We start from the raw sequence: 24,969 nt of genomic DNA on the forward strand, positions 1-24,969 counted from the left end.
CAGATAGTTCGAGATTATATTCTGACAAGCACCTATGGTGCATCCAGTCCCAAGGTTGATTTTAGTATTGATTTTAGTTTTAACAAGTAGTCAATGTGGAACTAGAACTTATATCCTTTTAGGATAATTAAGTAGCCTAACAAAGATGTTTGCTTGAATATAAGAGATAAGCCAAGAAAACACCTATATCCATAATTTTCTAAAAAAGTAAGGTGGTCCCTGACCAAAGTGGATGATAGATAGATAGATAGATAGATAGATAGATCCATAGAATTCTGCTCCTAAATCAAGACCAGTCTAATTTTAACCCGGAGAGAGACTTAAGTAGCTGTAACTAAGTATACTTCCCAACCAACAATATTTTTTGTTTTGTTTTCAGTAAAGCACCCATAGTTTCAAGGAAAAAAGCTTCCTATTAGAAACTCCAATATAAATTTATTCCAAAACATACTTCTAGACAGCTATATGTGAGATTATTATTTACAAACCAGTTAAAATAAGACACCTACCACTACGGATGACCTTAGTTTTAAAGTAGTTAATCTAGAAGTCTTCTTTCTTCCAGGATGTGATAGCAGCCACTACTTTATTAAGGCCACTCTTAATTTATAGTGCTAAAATCAAGTGGTCTCTGTCATGAGAGAATGCTTGGCCAACTCTTCACTCTTGAAGATGGAAATGCTTCCAAATCCTCTGAACATGGAATCGAATTATTGAGGAAATGATTAAAGAGATGTGAAGGGGTACTAAAATGCATCTTCTTTTCAATCATTTTGGAAATTATCATCTGAAGCATAAAGAGACCATTCTTACTGACATTCTCTTGACTTAGATTCAGTCTAAGGTCTGTATTAACAGTCAAATATAACAAATTTCTACCCATGTAGTCAAAAGCCAAAGAAAGGCCATTAAAATCTGCAATATTCTATTATTATCATTTTATTCTTGTATTATCCTTGCTATTTCATACAAAGAAGTACAGGCTTATTAGTCATCTCTAGTGAAAGTGACAGGCCTCCCTGACTTCATAGCTGCCCACCTCAAACATTCCGCTAAGAAGTGTAAGCTTATAATTTATCAAGCACACAAATAGGACATGTTTTAGGTTGAACAATTTGTATTTCAAATGTGTTTATAATTTAGAGAAAATCAAGCATTGTTCTGGGCCCAATAAGGCAGTGTCATACTCATAGAACTGATAAAGGATAACAACTTAACAAGACTAGAACTCAGCATCTCACAGTTGCTTTTAAATACTCGCGGTACAAGAAGTCTTTCCTGCTTGGCATTTAGCTATTGACGCCTGCACTTCACCATCATGCTGCTTATTTCTAAACATATTAATTTCAGCTTGACATTTGCTTTATGAGCATTTGAGTCTCAGAGTTAAGAAAACAGCTTAACTAGGAGAACAGAGATGCAAAATTAAAGGTTATTTATATAATCACTAACACAGTGATGTTTAAGACTTGAAACTACTGTGAAATTTTAGGGTTATAATATCATGCCACACACTTTGAAAAATTAATTCAAATTAGTTTGGAAATGAGCACTTTTATATCCCCTGAAAATTTCATTAACAATAAAAATATGGAGTTATAATCAAAGAAATGGTAGAACACTAGAAAGATGTCTACAGAGGTTAAAATTGGGTCCTTTTTTTTATATCTTCATTAAAGATCTAAAAGTAATAATGAGCAGATTATTCAAATGTACAAATATTAAGAAAGAATAATAATAAAGTTATTAGAAAAGAATTGTAGGTACTTAAAAATTAAATATCAAAATTTGGTTAATTTTAAATGGCAATGATCTGGAAAATAGATATCGATATTAGAAAAAGAGAGAGGATAAAGGATCTGGAAAGCAATAATGTAAATAAATAAATCTATAATATTATGTGAAAATCTCAATATTTTCTGGAAAGATCCTCTGTTACAGCTGGAAAGGTTAAGGGTTTCTACATCTAACAGGACCTGAGCTATCTGCCCCATTGGACATTGCCCTGCATAAGGCAATGAAGATTGCTCAACTATTATTACATAGATGGAGAGTAAAATAAGGCAACAATAAACCATACCTTGTTCTTTTGACATCGTGGTATCAAAACTAGTTCACATAAGTTTTCAAAGTCTGGTGGAAAGAGAACCAATCATTCAATACTCTAGGACAGGCAAATTGTCTATAATGAGCTTCCTATTCCGTATATTGTACTCAACTTGTAATTAGTCCCCTCCAATTCAAATCATCCACTTTGACCTGGTTCTCAGGGCTTCTATGGCTTCTAAAGTAGAAGGCTTCTAAAGTAGTACTATAAACTCTCTCTTCCTCATCTCCCAGCTGATAACATAACAACATATTAGAGCTGAGGCCACTATAATCTAATATAGTCCTTTGAAATAGTAGTTTTAACAAACATAGTTTATCAGCTTTCCTTATTATCGAAGGTCACTGTCTGCCAGGACAGAGACAAAAGAAATCATTGGAGACACTGCTCTGAATATTTTGCCAGAGAAGTACCAGAGCCTCGACCACTAAAGTTCTGAAACCTGTTCTTGGCAGAGTATTCTGATGTGTTAACCAGCAGCTAATCACAGTTTTGAGTTTACCAAGACTCTAGTATGGATAAAAATCCACATCCCTGATATCACCATAAAATGTCTATTGGAGGGCCCTGAAGAAGAGTCACTGGAGCAGTATATTTTAATTAGAGAATGAAGGTAAATTTCAAAATATGTAAATGAATGATTTTTTCTTTGAGGCTAAATAGGAGCAATTAAGAAAGGACGCATCCCATCAACTGGGCCAGTGACTTTCTGATCTTTAAACTCAGGGGACAGAGAAAGACGAGCAATTCCAATCTCAGCCTGAGAGACGGCTGTCTGAAAGATGATCAAACCATCTTCCAATCATTAATAAAGGCAAGAGTCAAGAGTGATAAGGGCAACAGAGTAAAAATTCAATTCTGCCTGAATAAGCCCTTTTCCAGCTTTTCCAGATAACAGAGACAGACAGTCTAAAAAAGTTAATGCTAATGATATTCACCATTGAAAAATGAGCTTAGCTGCCCTCTGTGCCCATATTCGTTCCTTTGGGATAATCATAATGGATAACTGTTCCCTGTGGTTAAACAATTGGGAAATTACTTAAACAATTTTCAACAAACGGACATTTACAACATAGAAACATAAGAAAGGAAATGAACTGACATTTCAAAGGCATTCTGCAGAAGGATTCTTGTAGTTTTGAAGTTGAAAGGTGTGTTTTTGCACAACAACCAGAACTGCAAAGACAATCCAATTGAAGATACCTGTTCTCTTCCTTTGAAAATCTTCCATGGATGATATTTCAGTTTTGTGGTTTTCATCAGCACATTTTGATATTAATATTTTAATATCCAATATTTCCAATGTGCTAAGACCAAGTCAGTCATAGATTAGTTATTCTTCAATAAAATACCAGGAAAAGAAATGTTATGAATAGCCATATTTCAAGGATCTACAAGAAAGTCAAGATGGCTCTATATCACTCAGAAGGTTATCATGAGTTTTCTTTGTAAAGCTCCATATAACTTGTATAACTTATTTCTGCACATATTTTTCCTTTACTTGTCTGTCTCTTCTACTAGATTGTAACCACTGCTGAGTAACAGATTTTGTCTTTGTATCCTCAGGGTCTATCCCAGTGCCTAACATATTGTAGATATTAAAAAAATTGTTTCCGAATGAACAAACCAGAAGAGTTTTGTGCTCTGGAACACATCCTCTCATCCTCTCAAGAACTTCTACTTCTGTATTAACCCTCTTCTCTTTTCTGTTATCAGTTATCAGTCCTCCTTATTGGATTAAGTTCTTGTGTCTTCAACTTTTCCAAATCCTTCCTGACCCCACATACCTCTCCAGCTATTGCCCCACATTTCTCCGTGTTACATCAAAACATCCTCCAAAAAAAACTTATTCTAGTTCCTGTCATCACTTGGTCACCTCTCATTTATGCCTCTATTCACTCCAATCTGATTTCCTACCCTACCATTGCAAAGACACTCTGGATCAAGTCTTTACTGGCTTCCGTATTGCAAATCCAATGGATGCTTCTTTCTTTTTACTCAAAATTCTCATACGATTTTTACGCAGCTAATCACTCTCTCTTTGATTCACATTTACTTTTCAGAATTCAGTCCTCAGGCCTCTTCCCTTCTCTATCAATATTCTTTCTCTCAATAATCTCATTCATTTCCAAGCCTTAAAATATTATCCACATACTAACTTTCAAATTTTTATCTCTTTTTCATTAGCATCTGCATACTGATGACTTCCAAATATTTATCATCACATACTTATGACCCTGAGCACTTTCTGAGCTCCTTACTCATGTAGCCAGTGACCTTTGATCTCTACTTCGATGACTTAACATACTCAAAAGGATATCTTGACTCCATCAACATGGTTTCCCAACTAGTCTTTTCCATCTCAGTAAATGATACCACTATCCACTCAACTGCTCAAGCCAAAAACTACAGGACTTAACCTTCACTCCTCCTTTTCTCTGATATACCCCCCATAAAATTCATAAGCAAATTGTCAGTACTACCTCAAAAGTAAACTCCAATCTAGCCACTTCACCTCATCTTCACTGCCATCACCCTAGTCCAAATCCCCACTGTTACTGGAATCACTTTCTATGATGGCCTCTTAACTGCAGTAGTCTCCCTACTTCTACTGTTTTTCCCTCCATACCAAATTTATTCTCTACCCAGCAGCCAGCACAAACTTTTTTGAAAGGAAATCAAATCACATTGTTTGCCTACTTAAAACCCTCAAAGCTTCCCCAAAGAAGTTTGAAAAATATCCAAACTTCTTTCCAAGATTTATAAAGTCCAACCATGATCTGGTCCTTGCCTGCTTCTCCAACTTCACCTTCTACTCTTCAATCCCTCATCCTTCCTCTCTTTCCTTGAAAACACTGAGTTTTTCTAAGCAAAGAGCTTATGTACTCATTCTCCTTGCATGACACTGTTCTTCCTTAGGTTCTTGTCATGGCTAGCTCCTTCAAGACTTATTTCAACCAGCACCTCCTCAAAGAGGTTTTCCATAAGCACCCTATCTAAAGCAGTCCTCCCCAACCCCTGAGGCCAGGTACTCTCTTTCATATCACCTTATTTATTGCCTTCAAAACATTTACCACAATCTGAAATCATTTTATTTATTTACCATTTATTTGCTCTAACTAGAGTATAAACTCAAAAGGTCTTGTAAAATTGCTACATTTCTGAAGCCCAGAATAGTGTCTGGCATATAATAAGTATCTGATAAATATGTTAAAGAATAAATGAATGGATATAAGAAAAGTAGAGTAATTTAAGATGAATGTCCCCTTAAAAATCTTATTACCTAAAATCCTAACCACTAGTATAGTTCCCCTTCTTTGGTAAGAATTGACCAGAAAAGCATGAAGCATATGAATTAGTTCATCAAATCCTTTTACTGGGCCATTTTTTAGATTGTAGAGGAGAGCGCTGTTATTCTAGAACTCCTGCTCAATCTTAGTATCTTTAAGCCAGATCCAATATTTTCATCGGACAAAAAAAGTTGAGCTGCAGAAACACAAAGCCTTTACTCTATAGTTAACACAAGTCTTTCTCACTGTCTTTGGCTCTAACTCTGTCTCTATCCACCCCAAACCCCTAAATGCCTCTCTCTTTTCATAATCAGTGATCTGTGGTCTTACTCTTAAACTATTCCTAAATATTCTTGAATTGCTATTATTCCATTGGCTCTTTTCCTTCCATACCACCTTGAGTAGGATGCATCAAGTTAGATGACTTGTAACTCTACCTTGGGTGGGGAGCTCCACGATAAAGATCAGCCCAATTTTCTTTCTCTCTCTTATCCAGAGAAGATGGTTGATCGATTTAGCAAATAAAAATACAAAATTCATGGTTAAAAATGAATTTCAGATAAACAATATTTTCTTTTTATAAATAGAGCCCATATTTGCCTGGAACATATTTGCAATTTCGGAAATACTCATAAAAAATTATAAATTGCTTATTGAAAACTCAAATTTAAGTAGGTGTTCTGTATTTTATCCAGCAACTCTACCACGGGAGAACATGGATTTTTCTCAAGCTTTGTCCAAATGAGGAGAAAGGCTTTCTCTGGGTCTGAGTTCCCAGATCTGAAAGATGAATGAATTAAGCAAGATCATTTGTAAATTCATCAAGTATTTAGTGGGCATATATTTTATGCTCAGCATAGTTAGAATTACTGGATGTTCAGTGGTCAAAAAAACAGACTTGGGTCAATCCAAGCTTATTATCCATCAGAGGAGAGAGACGATAAAAATTTAAATAAACAAGTAAGTTCAGCTACTAGCTTGCTTTCTAAAATTTTTCCTCAGGTTCTTTCCGTCTCTCTCTCTGTCTCTGTCTCCCACACACACACACACATACACACACCACATTCTAAAGGCAAATAGCAGTTTTAGCTATTTATATATTTGACATAGTTCTCTTTTACTTTTCTTGTAATGAAGCAATGGTCCCCTTTAGGAAAGACACAAACCAATCTTATTATCATTCTACCAGTAATATTAAAGAAAAATTAAATGGCACTGATGTTATCATATGTCTTGCAGAATTTTATTTTTGAGAACTTGACTTGATTTTTAGACTTTAAAGCAGAGTAAAACCTCACTTTTCAACTAAATAGCAGTGAGTTTATGATGAATGGACTGCCTTAAGAGGATCCTTTATGATGCTTATCATGCAGATTTTCCTTATTACTTGTTCTATTAGTATCTTCTGCAGTTAGCTATTATTTTGAATCAAAAAGTTTTGACTCTAAGCAGGAATTGGTTAGTAGTAATGTAAAGTTAAATACTTATACATGTCCTGGCTTGGAAAAGTCAAGAGAATGTGTTCTAAGTTCCTTTATTGACCTGATATGCTGAAATTTGTATTGGAGAAATGTTTGTTTATTTATTTAGATAATATTGAAGCACAACAAAAATATTCCAAAGGTAAAAAGTTGAGCATTTTTTTCTGGGACTGTCCTCTCTGATGCATTCCTGAATGAGGAATGGTTTATCTTATAGTGTTCCCCACCTCTGACTTTCAGAAGCAAGCACCAGAAAATGAAAAACCCTTGTTCAAGCAGTAAAGGCTGACACTACAAAGATTGGTGCGGCTGGCAGGGCTCCTACTGAAGCCTGTTCCTGCTTTTCAGCATCCTCAGTGACCTCAGCTTTCCCCCAGGCTGTCTCCCCCATTCTCACACACCCATGGGACCTTGAAGGCCAGGCCTCGATGGTCAAGCTGAGTAGAACTTCTTTTAACCTCACCAACTCTTTCTGCATCAGGATTCTCCAGCCTAAATCATCCTGCCCTTAGTACTGAGTGGAGAGAAAGAAAGGATAACACTGTTTCTTACTCCAATCACTGAGCCTATATTTATGTACTCCAGTTTCAAAAGTTTCAATATCACAGTCTTGATACAATCAGCCCCATGTAGGCTAAAAATCCTACTGAAAAGTATAAATTTTCATCAGTGATCAGACTAAGCCTCGGGCCATTCCAAGACAATGGTTAAAAGTCTAAATTATGAATTGTTATAAAAATGAGTTTCACTACTTTTCTGCATTTTCAATGTCTGAAATTAGGCCAACTCAATCCTAACTCAAAAACACAAATAAATTACAAATGCAGTAAACCTGGGCAGCGGGGATGTGGAGCACCATGAATTACTGAATATAGAACTAGTCAAGAGTCTAGTAAGCATAAGATTGCTGTGGTCTGAATGTTTGTGTCCTCCCAAAATTCATATGTTAAATCCTAAGGCTCAATGTAATAGTACTTGGAGATAGAACCTTTGGACACCTTACTAAAAAAATGTAATTAACATTAATTGTATTCGTTTGCTCAACAAAAATGTGTTCAGTGGCTTCTACATTTTGGGCACTGTGAGAGGCACTTAAGGGTACAATTATTAAAAAGATACAGTTGTAAGCTATCTAATGGGTAACCTGGCAGTTATATGCAAATAACGCTTTCAAAGTATTTGATATCCCTGGAAAATATTATAAATTATTTAAAGCACTTGAAGATGTTCAAACACTAACGATTAGGCAAATATTTATTCCTCTAGATGAGTAGGTAAACCATGTGTACTCTTCAAGCTGTTCATAATCTGATAAGACAAAAAACACAAATAAATTACAAATGCAGTAAACCTGGGCAGCGGGGATGTGGAGCACCGTGAATTACTGAATATAGAACTAGTCAAGAGTCTAGTAAGCATAAGATTGCTGTGGTCTGAATGTTTGTGTCCTCCCAAAATTCATATGTTAAATCCTAAGGCTCAATGTAATAGTACTTGGAGATAGAACCTTTGGGACATGATTAGATCATGAGGGTGGAGCCCTTAAGAATGAGATTAGTGCCCTTACAAAAGAGGCTTCAAAGAGATCCCTAACCTCCCTATGCCATCTGAGGATAAAATCAGAAGTCTGAGACCCCAAAGAGGTCCCTCACCCAACCATGCTGGCACTCTGATCTCAGACTTCCAGCCTCCAGAACTGTGAGAAATAAATTCTTGTTGTTTATAAGCCATCCAGTTTATGGTATTTCTGATATAGCAGCCCGAAGGGACTAAGACAAGGATGGAGTCAAAGTTTCACATAGACTGTAGCTATTTCCTCCACTGTCCTGCACTGCTGTCCGCTGCATTACACAGAATTTTGCACAAAATTTTAATAAAGAGATTGTTATTTATAACTTAATATTGAGACTTCACATGTGAACCAGATGATAAAGTTCCTGTTCTCTGTAGCTCCATTCTAACGCATCCATCTGTCGTCCTTATTAGCATCCAACAGACGCTAGTATTTATTTTAATAAGTATTGGAGTACAAGCCACCCAAACAGTACAATGCCTTCTTGTGAGGCCTGCAGTGGCTCCCACATCACTGGTGCTTAGTACATGCTTCTTAAATAAATAAATTATCTCATTTAAGTATCAAACAGCCTTGTTAAATAATTGCATTATCAAATATTACATCAAAACAGAAAACCTAATTCTAAAATGAAGACTTAAAAGGGTTAGAAGACTTGCCCAAGGTTAGAAACCTAGTATAGAAGTTAGCTTGCACTTTTCTTGAAAGGATAAAAGAAAGTAAGAGTGGAGGTGCTCTGTAAAGTCGAAAGCCAATGTGTCAATCTAAAGGGCCCTCAGAGGAAATGGCAGCAGCAGCTTTCAGTACTCAGAGTTATCATTCATTTCAAAAACAAACTCTGCAAGATGTTACCTTGCATTTCTACCACGCTGAATTATTCTGCTACTTTTAGCATTAGATGTTTAAATGAACTATCTTTCAAATAATAACTAATATTTAAGTGTACACAAATCTTAAGGTTTGGGAGAATGGTTGAATTCCTGTAGTAAATAAATTCTTCAGATAAAAGTTTCTAAACTCATAAGGAAATTTGAAAGTGCAATGTACATTTAATTAACAATGCCACTGGTCAAGACCAAGATGCATTAACATCCCCTCAGCCAACATTCCCCTCAACTTTAGACAGGCTTCTTCCTGACTCTAGACCCCTGATCTCCTTCTTCTTAGAATGTTTCCTTTGAAAAGTTTGTAATTGTAAATTCTGCCTCTGTCCCTTTGAGATGTAAATCTTTTTTAAAGCCTCTTGACAGCTTTGCAAGCCACAAATGTCTTTCTTGAGGACCTGGGAACCGTCTCTTCAAGATGTAACCATCAAAGGAGAGAGAACCCATATCTCCCATTTTCTGTGAACAGGTAGAAGCCTTAGAAGCCTAACTTTAGAGGGTACTTTGCTCCAAGTTACAAAACTACCTCCTCTCATAAAGATGTGAGAAGTCTTCCTTCGGATAAAGCCAACTAGGAAACACAGGTAGCCTATGACTTACCCCTAACGTCCTCCAGTACTTTTCCACTAGCTCACCTCAGCCCTTAAAAAACTCTACCCCTGTGTGTCAGCGAAGTTGAGCTCAGATTAGCTCTGGCGTCTCTCCCCTACTGCAATAGCCTTGAATAAATTCTTTCTTGCTTGTTTAACTTTGTCTGGTGCAATTTTTGCTTTGATACCACATTTATGAAAAATTTTTCATGGTGTACGGGGACGTCATGTATGTAAACAAGACAAACAAACAAAGAACACCTCACTTACCATAAAGATACCAGCTCTGAGGCAAAATACAAATTTGACGAAGTCAAGTTTATAAATTACTGTTTGAGATAAATGTTTCTGACTAAAGTAAAAAAATTTCTTCCCATTCAAAGGGTCATTTTCACAGGCAAGAAACAGACATGGAATCTGCCAATATAAAAGCCATTAATCTCGTGTTATTTGCAGAAATTCAAGTGACTTAAAAATTAAAAGAAAATACAGCATTTGAGTTCAGAAGCATAACCAGATAATTATAATTAACCAATTTTACAAAAGGAACCCATACCAAGTAGTTCAGCAGCCAAGTATGGTCAATAGTAAGCCCGCACTGTACCTTCCATGCAATGCCACACCCTTTTCTTTTTCCACTCTGTCAATTAAAAGAACAACAGAAAGAAATCAAGTTACTTGTTAAAGGAAAATGTAGATGAGAAAAAATCAAGAAGATTGAACACAATAGGCAACAGAGCATTCAGAAGATAAAGTAAGAAGGAAGAAAATCAATCTGAACGTCTAAAGCCAAGATTCATATTAACATCACCAAGCTTGAAAAATACCTCTTTAAATTCATACAATTTGAATGTAGAGATGAACTCAAACATAGCTAAAAGGCATTAATAGAAAATTTGCCCTGTTCTCGTTGCTCAGATAGCAAGAACCAATTTAAGCGATAGTTCATCAATATGAGGCTTCTGAAGAAGACAGATCAACAAATTAAAATAGAATCTAATTTCTCATAAACTTGGAAGATAACACAAGATTAAGTGAGCTATCCATGTCCTAGAAAAAAAATAATAATCAGCTGGGAGTGTGGTTATGGAGACATAGGGAGATACAGAACACTTTACAAGCTACTATCTCCTGATTTGAGAGAAATAATGTTTCCTAAAGAATATAATCTTAATATTTGCCCCGGTCTGACCAATAATCCTGAATGATGAAAGTAGTTAATATTTATTAAGAATCTGAAAACTCATACCAGGAAATAACTTGACAAAAACAGTACATTGTCACAGGAGTCAATTTTATATCTGGAAACATTATTTGGCCTTAAAAAATTCCCAAGTGAGAGTTAACAGCTATAAATCAGAACCATCTCTGTTAAAATGCTACTATTATTTCAATTACTTTTACAATAGAAGTTTTGACTGTCAAGAAACAGAAATAAGAACCATGAAATAGGCAACATAACTGATCTATTAACTTTCCATGTGATTTATACAGCACAGCACAGCTCAGATAACTATAATGAAATTCAATTATATAGTTAACTTGGTTCGATGTTTATTTATCAAATTAATTGTACGAAACCAAAAGTAGTAATACTCTAAAATAATTTTTAAATCATAGAACTATTTATTCAACAGGTGTTAGATTGTATCTTAAACCTCTTTACACAAATCCATTTATCATGTCAAATTATTGTAAAGAATTTATAACCCAGAAATTGCAAAATGTATTTCTAATGAATTCTAGATACCAATAAAGTGCTCTCAAAGACTTACTAATTCCACAAATAAACACAATCAAACAAAATAACATTACAAGCATGGTCATTAAGGTATTCAGCATATATTCTCCACCACAACATGATATGAATTCAATGCAAGTTCTGTACCAGAAATAAGAAGCAATATTAATTTGCTTTTTCCTTGCCTAGCGTAATATATATCATTAGTCTCAATATTTAGTATCTTATTCATATTTTCTCCTTTTCTAGCAGCATATAGTGCACCACCAGAAATCCCTGTACTGATCTCTGTAGCTCTGTACATTCTACAGGTATCTTTCCTACTAAAAGAGTCCATAAAAACTCACACTGAAACATGAACACTCTATATTGAAGCTGTAATTCCTGACTACAGGAAACCGAAGGAAATTACACATTGTTTCCTTTAGAAATATGTTTTCATGGTAAAGTCCAATCTTTGAGGAAGCGGAAAATAGATTCCATCATTTTTAGTTATGTTTACAACGCCATCCAGCGCCAGTTAAAATCGAACACTGTGAGTCAATTGAAGTCAACACATTATATCATAATTAATCAGCACTTTTATTTCCTCACTGAAACTTTAGGCTTACTCTTTGTGACTGTTATAAAGTGCTGACCTACATAACATCGTACTTTATTTTTACCAATTTATAATTTCCTTTTAAGTTTATGTGCTTTTGTTGATTATGAGATGGAAAAAAATCCCTGCATTTTGCTGTCCTAAAGTTTAAACTTCTAGAACTTAGAGGCTATTTCTGTTCAGAACATAAATGTAGATAGGTGAAATTTGAGTGTGGGAAAGTATTGGTTCTTATACTGTTTTATTTAAGATAAATATCTTACTTCCAAAATTCCAAAATTGGTATTGAGAATAACACAATTTTAGATGAAACCCTAGAAGTTATTTTGCCCAACCTATGCTATAAAAGACTCTTCCTCCAAAAATCCTGAAAGATCCTTGGTATTCTTTCTTAAAAACTTCCGTTGAAAAAAATTTCACTCCACTGTAATAAATTCCGGTTTCTGGTTGGATAATTCCAATCCTTAGAAAGCTCTTCTGTACATCTACTCCAAAAATATATGCCTCTAGCTAACATGCGCCACTCTTTTTCATGAGGCAATCCTTTAAATAAATATTCAAAGACATTTACTTTATTCCTTCTTCATTATATCTTCCCCTTCCTGTGATTGGGCAGATTTGTTTTTTAAAAATTAATGTATAATTTCACATTTGTCTTTAAAGAAGTATATTTCAAACTGTAAACAGTGACCACCCTAAAGAGGTCTTTAAAGGAAGCAGACCTAAGGCAGAGAGGTCACTGGAGGTTACACTACAAAGAGCAAGACAGAGGCATCGATTAGTCTGAAAAAGAAACCTTATACACTTGGCCATACTGCCTTAAATAAATTCTGAGTCTTTTGAATCAATTCCCAAATCCACTCCCCTGAACTGGTGAATGTAAAGAAAGACCCTACCGTAGAAGGATTGTAAATATCAATATCAATTTGGGCATCCCTAGGTTAGAGGTATCAAAACTTCCATCTCAAACATTTCTGCATACAGTGGCCATTGTTGGAAAATCAAGCACCAGTCCCCACTTTCTGATTACAGTATTCTTATTTTTTTGGCGGGGGGTAGTGATTGACTTGATTTTTTATTTTTCCTTCCTGCCTGTGTGCTTTGAAAGAAGCTGACTCTCGGGACGTGTATTTGAGTCAGGAATGGACAATCAGAACATCTCATCCTCCCTGGGCACAGTGGTAGGTTCCGCACTGCGCATGTAAGAGAATCCAGGGACATTTGCTGAGATTGTAGAGAGAACTGCCTACTTCTCTCCCTGGCCTTTAAACAGGAAAGACATACAACCAGGCCTACTGTCAGCCATCCTGCTAATCATGAAGTCTAAGAGAGAAGCCAACTTAAAAGAAAGGAGAGCCAAGATGTCAAAGATACCCACGTCCCAATCCCTGGAACTGTGTATATATTATCTTACATATGTAAAGGAACTTTGCATATGTGAGTAAGTCAAGGATCTCAATGGGGGAGATTATCCCACATTATCAATAAGCCCCAAACATAATCACAAGAGTCCTTATAAGAGGGAGGCAAGATTTCACTTATGTTAGAAACTTTAAGTTATTTGTTAAAATTGGATGCATTTTTTATATCTAATTCTATAGAAGCATCAACTTAAAAAAAGAAACAAGATTAGTGTGTCTTAAATTCCTCTCACTGTACCCATGTCAATTTCATCGAGCACTACCTTTTTTGGTTTGGTTGGTTTTTATTACACAACTTACATTTTATTCTTAACAACACATCTTAGGGCACCTTACATATTAGTACTCGACTCGCAGGCCTACAGACTTCTCTTTTTTTTAAGTTTATTGAGATATAATTCACATTTCACAAAATTCAGCCATTTAAAATGTACAATTCAGTGGGTTTTAGTATATTCACAGAGTTGTGTAACCATCACCACAACCTAGTTTTAGAACATTTTCATTGCCCCAAAGAGAAATTCCAAACCTATTATCAGTCACTCTCATTCCCACCCCCACTCCTACCCTCTCTGGCAACTATTAATTTATTTGCTGTCATTATGGATTTGCCTATCCTGGGCTTTTCATGTCATGGAATCATACAATATGTAGTCTTTTGTGACTGCCGTCTTTGACTTAGCATAATGTTTACAAGGTTCATCCATGTCACAGTATGTATCAGTGCTTCATTTCTTTATACGGTCAAAAAACCTCCATTGTATGGATAGAGATCACCACATTTTTTTAAGTTTCTACAGAACCAAATAAAATAAACATTAACTATAACATAAATTTCCAAAATCAATGGCTTTATTCCTGTGGAAAATATACACCTATATTCAATCTTCTCTTTTCCTAATTTATTATTTATTAACAATAGTAATTATTCATGCAAATGTTTTCTACTTCCTCAAGGTGGACTTCATTAGACCCAGTTTTTCAAACATTTAATCCAGATAGATGTCCTCTCACAAGCTGGGCTTGCCTTACTCTTAGCAATGTATGTATTGTCTTTTAGAGTTTTAGGATTATTCTCAATGGAAAAAAAAAAAAGAAATGAGGTAGAAACCAAGTAGGTCCACTTAACTCTGCTGTATACAACAGTAGAGTATGATATTTGCCAGAAATAGCTATACACCTTTCTTATTTCTCTTCTTCCTCCAAGAAAGGGAAAATGCCTTTGCTGGAAAAGGTCCTCTTGGGGGAGGTGAGTATCTATAGGGAAGGAACTGCTGTGTGCTGCTGCTAAACACTCCACAGAAAGGCCTAAACTAATTTGCTAGATTACAGGAAAGAGATTGTTTGTTCCACAGAAAGGAAAGGAAAAGACACGGAAAACAGAGAGATGGGAAGGTAAGAGAGGAGAGGCAAAGAAAGCCAGATGGTAACGTAAAATTATGTGAGCCTGAGACACTCCTCTGATGTTAAGAATATTTAGTAAGATTTCTAAACGCAAGTGTTTAAAGTGCATACATTTTTCTGGAAACTGGTGAAGCATTAGATTTTCACATTCAGATTGACATGGGGCAACATGGCAATAGCAAGTGAAAATTCAGGAAGAAAGGGCTGGTGAGACAATAAGAACCTGGGAAGTTCTGAGAAGTCTTGAAGAGGTTTAAGGTTATGGCATTGGCCTTCAAAATAATCCTCCCTACGTGTCAAGAGTGAAGGAGGCTCAAGCTGGAGCAAAGGAAACATTGGCTTGGGTGGAGGGAGCTTTGTAGAGGATGTCAAGTTGATTTTTTTTGCAAGTTATGGTTCATTTTTAGATTCTAAAACCTTTATTATTAATTATGCCTTTTTAAATTGCATTCTTTTCCTATCTTTTTATTAGATTTAGAGTTTTCTTCCCTTCTGAGATTGTTGACAATGGTACTTTTTGAAGTCTCCAAACTTTGTGAGATAAATTCCCCTATAGACACTCTCATTTTGGTAACTGTATCAGTTTGCTGTGGCTGCCATAGCAATATGCCACAGACTGAGTGGCTTAAACAACAGAAATTTTTTTTTCACAGCTCTGGAGCCTAGAAAGCTAAGGTCATAGTGTCAGCAGAATTGCTTCTTCTTCTCTCCTTGGCTTGCAGACAGCCACCTTCTCACTGTGCCCTCACATGGTCGCCCGTGTCTATGCCATAATCTCCACTTCTTATAAAAACACCAGAGATATTGGATTAGGGCCTACCCTATTGACCCCATTATCTTAATTACTTCTTTCAAAGCCCTGTCTCCAAATACAGTCACCTTCTGAGCTACTACAGATTAAGGCTTCAACCTATGAATTTTGGGGAGACATAATTCATCCCATAACAGTAACATAATCATATTTTCTCTGAATTTATATAATCTAATTTGTCAAAATCTTCTGTACCATTTATCTGATAGAACTTTCTCTTAATAATGTGTTGTATTCCTTTAGCATCATAAATGGAAATGATTGTTTTCCATAAAAAATTACATATATCTATAAATACACAAACCTACATACACAAGTCAGAAGTCCCAAGTCAAGCAAGTTTCTGTCTTGATCTATCACTCTTCGGTAGAATCTTTATCCTCCATACACTGGATTGTATCTGTGTGTATATATGCGTGTGTCTTTCTGTGTGTGTTAATCTTCGTTACTTACAGTATTCTAATTAGGGTTAGAAGGGATTGATTCTTAGTATTCTTAAAAGTTACACATTTTAATGAAGTGAATCACACGTGGAATTGCCTATTGGATAATTGTCTATTGACCAATGTAAATGTCTATTGGAATTTGTTACTTGAGTCAGAAATCTCAGATTGTAAGAGATAAAGAAAGATGAAGAGGGAAAAGGCAGAAAAGAGGGTACAAAATTTTCGCCAAGAGAACACAAGCAGCCCGGTGACAGACATAAAAGTAAAATGTAAGTCTTTCAACACTCTGACATGCTTTTACTATTAGACCATGATCTTTGAGATTTGGTTTATAAAAGCGCCACTGTTTCCTGAGGTGCTCTTGCACCCTTTCCCATATGATTCCCACCACATTACAGAGATTTTATGAAAATTAATTGTAGCAAAAGACCCAAAATACTTTAAGCTCCTAAGAAGAAAAGTATAAAATAGAACAAAGTAATTGTTATTACCATTATTATGCATTACATAATGTCAGATTGCTTCAGAAAGTTCATTCATGGGACCAAAAACACTAATATTACAGTCGGCAATATATGAAATCAATTAATATTAAAAAGGGTATAAAAGAACCATTGTCCCTCAGGAATTTACCTTTCATTAATCAAATTACTAAATATCAGTATTAAAGTAGTACTCCATGCATATCAACAAACTCAGAGTTCCCAGATAACAAATAAAGGCTAAATTTGCCTTCAGGCACATGTAGATTTGTCTTCACATACAATATTCCACAACCAGAATATAAAGTATTTACAGCTCTAGGCTTCCCACCTGACTTCCTAAGTAATCTTTGTTTTTTTTTTTAAGATTGGCACCTGAGCCAATCTTTTTTCTTCTTCTTCTTCTTCTTCTTCTTCTTCTTCTTCTTCTTCTTCTTCTCTCCAAAGCCCTCCAGTTATGTATATTCTAGTTGTAAGTCCTTCTGGCTGTGTTATGTGGGATGCCGCCTCAGCATGGCCTGATGAGGGGTGCCACATCGGCGCACAGGATCCAAACCAGCGAAACCCTGGGCCGCCAAAGGAAAACACGCCAACTTAACCACTCAGCCATGTGGCCAGCCCCTTAAGTAATCTTACAAAGCATCATCTGAAAATTATTAGGAATAAAATGATACTGCATGAAATCAAATCTGTATATTTGGTAAGTATAGAACTTTTTACTAAATGTCTGTGGTCTCAAAAAAATGTAAACTGTCCAAGCCAGAAATCTAACCTTTAGCAAAACAAAAATGAGAATTTCAAATGTTTTTGGATATACTGTCAGTGCTACTCACTTTGCATACTCATCAGAGACTTAGACTATGTAAAAGGATTTGTATATTAATTTCAATGAGGCATTCTGATGCCCTTAAGAACTGGGATGAATCAGGATTCAGAAATGTTCACCTGCCCAATGCATCCAAAAGGTCAGCCAATTCAAATGTAGCTGGAAACTCAAATATCTGAATTATTGTGTACCTAAACATAGCTAGATTATTATGTGCCAATAAAAATGTCAATTTGTTATACAGACTTCTAAATTATTACTCATCTCTTATGAAATACGTGCATTTCTATTTACTTTTATGTGTACATATAGCTCACTGTTTAAAAACTACAAATAAAAATAAGAATTTATTCTAGCAGACTTGCTTAGAAGAAATACTAAAGGAGGTTCCTCAGGATTACAGCAGTGAATCCAGATGGCAATTTCAATCCACAGGGACAAAGACCACCAGTAAAGGTAATATATTAAAAATATATTTATAAATGCATTTTTCTTCCTTACCATAACTTATTTAAAAAGCAATTGAATAAAATAATATGTATACGACATCATGTTGGTCTTATACAGAAATGTAATATATGTGTAATATATTTACCAAAAATAGCACAAAGAAGGTGGGTGAGGAAAATGCTGCTTTAGCTAAGAAATAGTTACAAATGGTAAAATAATAATTACAGCAATTATAATTTTTGTAATGTTAATAGGTGTAATATTATATGCAATAATACCACAAAAATATTATATGCAATAATACCACAAAAAGGAGGAAAAGGGAAAAGAGCTGTAAAGGATAGCATTTCTATGTATCACTGAAATTAAGCTAGAATATACCTGAAGATGAGTCTGGTAAGTTTAGATGTATCTGTTAAGCCCTAGAGTAACCACTAAAACAAAAAATATCTCAAAACATATAGTGAAAAACTCATTGAAGAAATTAAAGTGCTACATTAGAAAGTATTTACTTACTGCAAAAGAAAACAGTAGAGGAAGAATAGAGGGGCAAAAAACATGAGACATATTTTTAAAAAGTAAAATGGTAGATGTAAATACAACTATAATGCTAATAACATTAAATGTGAATGGCTTAAATGACCTAATCAAAAAGCAGAGATTGTCAGACTGGATTTTTTAAAAAAAACTCAAATGTTGAAATCCTAATGCCAGATGTGATGGTTTTAGAAGATGGAGCCTTCAAGAGGTGCTTAAGTCATGAGGGCGGAGTCTTCACAAATGGTGTTAGTGTTCTTATGAAACAGACCCCACGGGGATCCCTCACCCCTGGGAATCAGGAAGAGGGCCCTCACCTGACCATGCTGGCACCCTGATCTCGACTTCTAGCCTCCAGAACTGTGAGAAATACATTTATGTAGTTCGTATGCTACCCAGTCTGTGGTGTTTGGTTATAGCAGCTGAATGGACTAAGACAGTGGCAAACCTGTGGGAAACACCATATGCATAGAATACATCACCATGTCCTAAGAATATATCAAGCTAATTATGCTTTTGAAACGTCAACATAAAGGAGGACATCTGAAATTCTTGTCTTAGATGACGGAACAGCTAATAAGTAAATTGGCAGCTTTACGTTTATTTGTATAAATAGTTCTACCATGGATGCTGTTATAAATAACCTTTTTGGCTTTCATCCTGCATGTCCACAGGTGGTATTTGAATTTCACAAGATATAAAAATAGAAAAGCAAGGTTATTATATAGTGGAGTTGCTTTGCAATGTTCATATTAAGACCAAGGATACCATCTGTCCTATGGACAAAATGTGTAACCACAGGAAAATATTTGCTGTGCCTAAGACATGATTTTACTCATTGTGCTGAATAATAATGGCTACTGTCATGATATTACAGGGCTTTTTTATTATAGATAACATATGGAATCAAATGCTAATGAACAGGTATAGGTAATAGATAACAGGCACAGATAATAGGCAAGATTTTCTCTTGTCAGGACTGATATCACTCTTTTAAAAATTATTGGATTAATATATACATTTTTTGGGTTCAAAGCATTTTTCCATGTGGCATTTCATTTGATCCTCACAATGTGAACTAAAATCCAGTATAAAGCAAGAGAAAATATCCTTACCAATAATATTCTCATTTTTATCGTGAAACGCGGCTAAAAGTCATTCTGTGTCATGCATCTTATGAAGAAAAATAATGGTTTTTCTTCCGATATTCAAGAGGGTCATCAGATGATATGCTTAACATTTAGCTAGCATAGATTTATGCCTGACCTAGGCTATTATAAATGTATGAACTTTTTTTTAAAAAGCAATTTCTATTTGCAGTTAATCAAATGAGTTATTTCTTTAAGATAGTATCCTAGCAACTTCAGACAGAAGAGGAAGTCCCTGCTGATGTTAGAAAGAGATTTGTTTATCACATACCCAGATCTAACTTCTGAATGTGCTTCAAAGTGTTGCTTTGATCAAGCAACTATCAAAACTTTTCTGTTATAGAACTAACAAGGTTGTGAGAATCTTTGTTTCATAATTACTGAATGTGAGATGCACATAGGGAGAGAAGGGTGATTGTCATTTATAATAAACAGGTTTCTTTAAGGGGTATTTTAATGAGACTGCATCTCTCAAATAAATTCAAGTTATCAATAACTAAATATTTAACTACATCTTTCCAAAGATTACTGGGCTGACAACTAAGTAATTAAAAGTTTTTCAACCAATCTTAAAATAGACCATAACTGGCATGTCGTCCAACTATATATCTCAGTCAGTCACAGATGAAAATGCTTCGAGCCACTAATGTCACCTTCAAACCTATGGGAGTCCATGTTCTTTGCTTCCAAACTCTACTCTAATTTGAAGCCAGAACTTTAAGAAATATGTTAACCTTAGCTAAGAAGCATTGAGTCCAGTTCATTCAGGATATTCCATGACTTCACATCTCTATTAAACTTCTCTCAGATAATGTGATGTAGTAAGAGGAACCCTGAATTGGAGATGTGGCTTTGACTCTACAACTTTTAATGCAGAAGTACGAGGGCCCCATCCACTGGTCAGATAAGGCCAGAGGAAGGGCAGGAAATCCAATACTCAAATCTAAATTTCAGGGTACTGATATCTCAGGAAATTATCTAAACTAGACCATAAAATAAACAACTGAATGGGGACTGACTCGTATGCGACTTTGAATCTGGCTTTAAGGAAACTATATCAACAAGACATGCAGAGAAAAATCTCAGTTTCTTCAAGTTTTATAATTTTTAATATTCTAGGATTTTATATTTGCAAAATAAAGATATGCATTTCAGTTCTTGAATCTTATAATTCATAATTAATTCCTAAAAACCCAGCAAAATACAAGCCTGCAATGTTGAAAGTTTCACTCCTATCAATTTCACTCCCTGAATTTGGTATATAGAAAGAAAATTCCTAAAACTATTAAATACTGCTTATTTCCCCCTATTATTCCCTATGAATCAACCACTATTAAAGGAAGTAGGGGCCGGTCTGGTGCATAGCGGTTAAGTGCTCACGTTCTGCTTCCCCAGCCCAGGGTCCGCAGGATCGGATCCCAGGTGCAGACATGGCACCGCTTGGCAAGCCATGCTGTGGTAGGCGTCCCACATGTAAAGTAGAGGAAGATGGGCATGGACGTTAGATCAGGGCCAGTCTTCCTCAGCAAAAAGAGGAGGATTGGCAGCAGATGTTAGCTCAGGGCTAATCTTCCTCAAAAAAATGGAAGCAGATTAGGATAGGAGCAATGCTGAACATCAAGGATACTGGGAATGTTAATGTTAAAAAGCAAGATGTGGAACAGTTTGATGAAATCAGCAACAAAAAGGAATCATCTACTGCTAGCTGATAAAAACAATGGCAATAATAAGATCTAACCTCTCAAATGCGCTAGGCACTACGCTAAATTCTTGTATATACATTAGCTCATATAATTTTCACAACAAACGTACAAGGTAACAACTATTATTATGCTCAATTAGTAGATGAAGAAAATGAGATAAAAGAGGTTGTGCAAGTTTCCCAGAGTTATCCAAAAAGTGACGAAGTTGGCATCCAACTCAGGTGTCTATCCTCCCAAGTCTGTGGGCTTATGCATGATGCTGCACAGTCTTCCATCCACCCAGCTATGTCGATTATCTCTGGATAACGTGACATGCCTGCTTCCAGGAGCCAGCAAATCCTGTGAGATTATATTCAGAAATGGATGCAATGCCTTACTGCCCATGAGTCATTTCCTCACATCAGTAATTACAGTTTGGTTGTTCATCAGGTAGATTTAGCTTTGTCTGCATAAAATAAAACACCTTGTCCCCAAAAAACGATGGTTTAAGAAAGATAGATGTTTATTTTTCCTTACTGTAGGAGAAGTTCAGATGTACACAGTCCAGAGCTGATAGGGCAATTACACAGGTATTTGGGATCCAAAGTTTATATGCCTTAATCTTTAGAACTGGCTTCCATCAACAACATTGCTTCATGGTCCAAGATAGTTGCTTAAGTGTTAGTCATCTAGTTTGAGGCAGAAAAAAGGTGGAGGAGGAAAGGGGAATGGGGCACCTTTCCCAGACAAGTTCACATGCTTTAAAAAATCTCTTCTAGGGACTGGACCTGTGGCTGAGTGGTTAACGTTCCGTGTGCTCTGCTGCTGCAGCCCAGGTTCACAGGATCAGATCCCAGCCACAGACTTATCCACCACTCATCAGCTGTCCCACATACAAAACAGAGGAAGACTGGCACAGATGCTAGCTCAGGGCTAATCTTCCTCAAGCAAAAGAACAGGAAGATTGACAATGGATGTTAGCTCAGGGTGAATCTTCCTCACCAGAAAAAGAAAAAAAAAACTCTTCTAGAAACAGCAACATCACGTTTTACACTCATATCTTGTTGGCTACCCATAATTCTAAGGAAGTTTGAAAAATGTAATCTTTCAACAGAGCAGACTTCTATTAGTAAAGTAGATGGGGGTAATAGATGTTAGACCAACATCTACCAGTTTCTATCACTGAGAGTGAGAGACAATCACCAGTGAGGCTCTTTAATACCTTCTTAAGAAACTGTCTCCAAGCCAAAGCCACTAAATGAAAAACAGCGTCTGGGAGAAGGAACATTTATGGACACTCTCAGAAACATGTAAAGGGATGCAAATCTCATAATCAGGATTCTATTGCTGATTTAATAAAAACATCCTTCTAATTGTTTATAGTTTAAAGTTTGCCAATACAATATGAAATACAAATGTGACACAAGTAATAAAAGACTAGAAAGAAAAATTCTAAGCTACTAGATAACACATCTGTCTAATTTATCCTATTACATTTGGCTTTGTTCCCTGGAAGGATTTCATGAATTTATGGCAAACTCTGGTCTGCTAACCAGGCCCATAATTAACATTTTCAATCTCATGCTCTGTGTTTTCTTTGTTTTCCTCCTTAACATATGTTATCTCAGATGCAGCATCCTCTCCTCCACTTCCATTAGCCCAAATAGATCAGAATAGATCCTCTGGAAATATATTTAATGTAGCTCATAAGCAAATATTCTTTCTTTTCTGCCACTACACTGAGAGAAAATCACCCAGTCCCTACCTCTGCTTCCTCTTCCAAAATCTTACTATGTTCTCTTCATTTTAAGTAACCACACATGTATTTGTTTTCCCTCGTTTATATTACCATGAAAACTTATCACGTATAATAAAATGTGCCAAAGTAAACGTTTGATGAGGCTTCACGGTATAGAATGAAAGCTTATAGGTAGAAATAATAGACAGGCAGATTTAGCTAATGACTTTCCTAACCCTTAGAGTTGCCCCATAATGGATAAGAGACAAGGAAGAGACAATAAACACCATAAACAGTCAAGCAAAGGCTAGATGCCAACTAGCAAAGGATACTAAAAAGTGAACTGTTATATTGAGTAGAAAGTCAACACGTTCCCTAACACCCCTTCCCACTAAAATATTTTGTAGAAATTTTAAACAAATTGAGCTGCGTTGGAACCCTCCAAATGATAGCTAATGAAACCTCATATTTTACTGGATATTAGCCTATCTGGTGAAATTACACTCAGCCCTCTTGTGGGAGTGCCTGTGTAAAATATTTAACACTAATTAGACAGTAAATTTCAGATGTAGCATTGACATAGGGAGGAGAAGCAAGATTATTAAATAGAGGTGATCATTGCACTGATTTTTATTGCTTTTAGGAGAACTTAAAACTTAATCAGCTCTTCCAGTGTCTCATTATTTACATTAATGACAAAGGATTAAATATTAAGAGAAAATGCCAAGAGCTTTAAAGAAAGCTAAGTAAAAATATATCTATCCATTATCATCAACTGTGTTAAATCTAGTTAAGTAATACTAGAAACCAAGGTAAAGGTCTGTGAAAGTATAAATGGCATCATTGTTCAAAACTGTTGAGCAAATTCATATAATACAATTTTAAATTGTTCCAAGATAAAATATTTCTATTTTCACATAAAAATAATAATTTCTGTTTCGAAGATTGATGTAGTGTCGTTTTTATTTTTTTAACAATATCATCAAGTAGATTATAGTCATCCTAAGACCGGGCTGTCATATTTCAATAATTCCACTTCTATAGAACCATGCATATAAAGAAATAATGTTTTAAACCCATTAGAGTTAATATTCCACAGAGCACAGAGCAGAACCTGAATGGAGAGAAGACACAGGGTCAGGATGTGTGCTCCATTATACATTTCACTTTTGACCTCCCTGTTAATATTGTATCATTTTATTAAGAAATGAGGCATTTTAGGGGCTGGCCCCGTGGCTGAGTGGTTAAGTTCGTGTTCTCTGCTGCAGGCGGCCCAGTGTTTCGTTGGTTCGAATCCTGGGCGCGGACATGGCACTGCTCATCAAACCACGCTGAGGCAGCGTCCCACATGCCACAACTAGGAGGACCCACAACGAAGAATATCCAACTATGTACCAGGGGGCTTTGGGGAGAAAAAGGAAAAAAATTCAAAAATCTTTAAAAAAAAAAAAAGAAATGAGGCATTTTCCCATAAAATAACCTGTATTTTCATGGAGCAAGATAGAGGAGTTGGGGCTAAAGGAAATGCAGCTGTGGCCCAGAGCTCCTGAAAACACTGTTGAAAAAGACAACAACTAGCAAAGAAATTTGCTGAATTTGATTTATGAACAGAGTTAGGGGAACACGCAGCACAGGGTGCTGACTCAATTTCATCTTCAAATTGGAAAATAACATTACCATAGTTATTAAGAGAAAAATAGTTTGCTCATATTATTGCAAAGCACCCTAACAAATGAATTGATATGATGTTTAATATT

This window comes from Equus asinus, chromosome 1, assembly GCF_041296235.1.
Source record: "Equus asinus isolate D_3611 breed Donkey chromosome 1, EquAss-T2T_v2, whole genome shotgun sequence".
Lineage (NCBI taxonomy): Eukaryota > Metazoa > Chordata > Mammalia > Perissodactyla > Equidae > Equus > Equus asinus.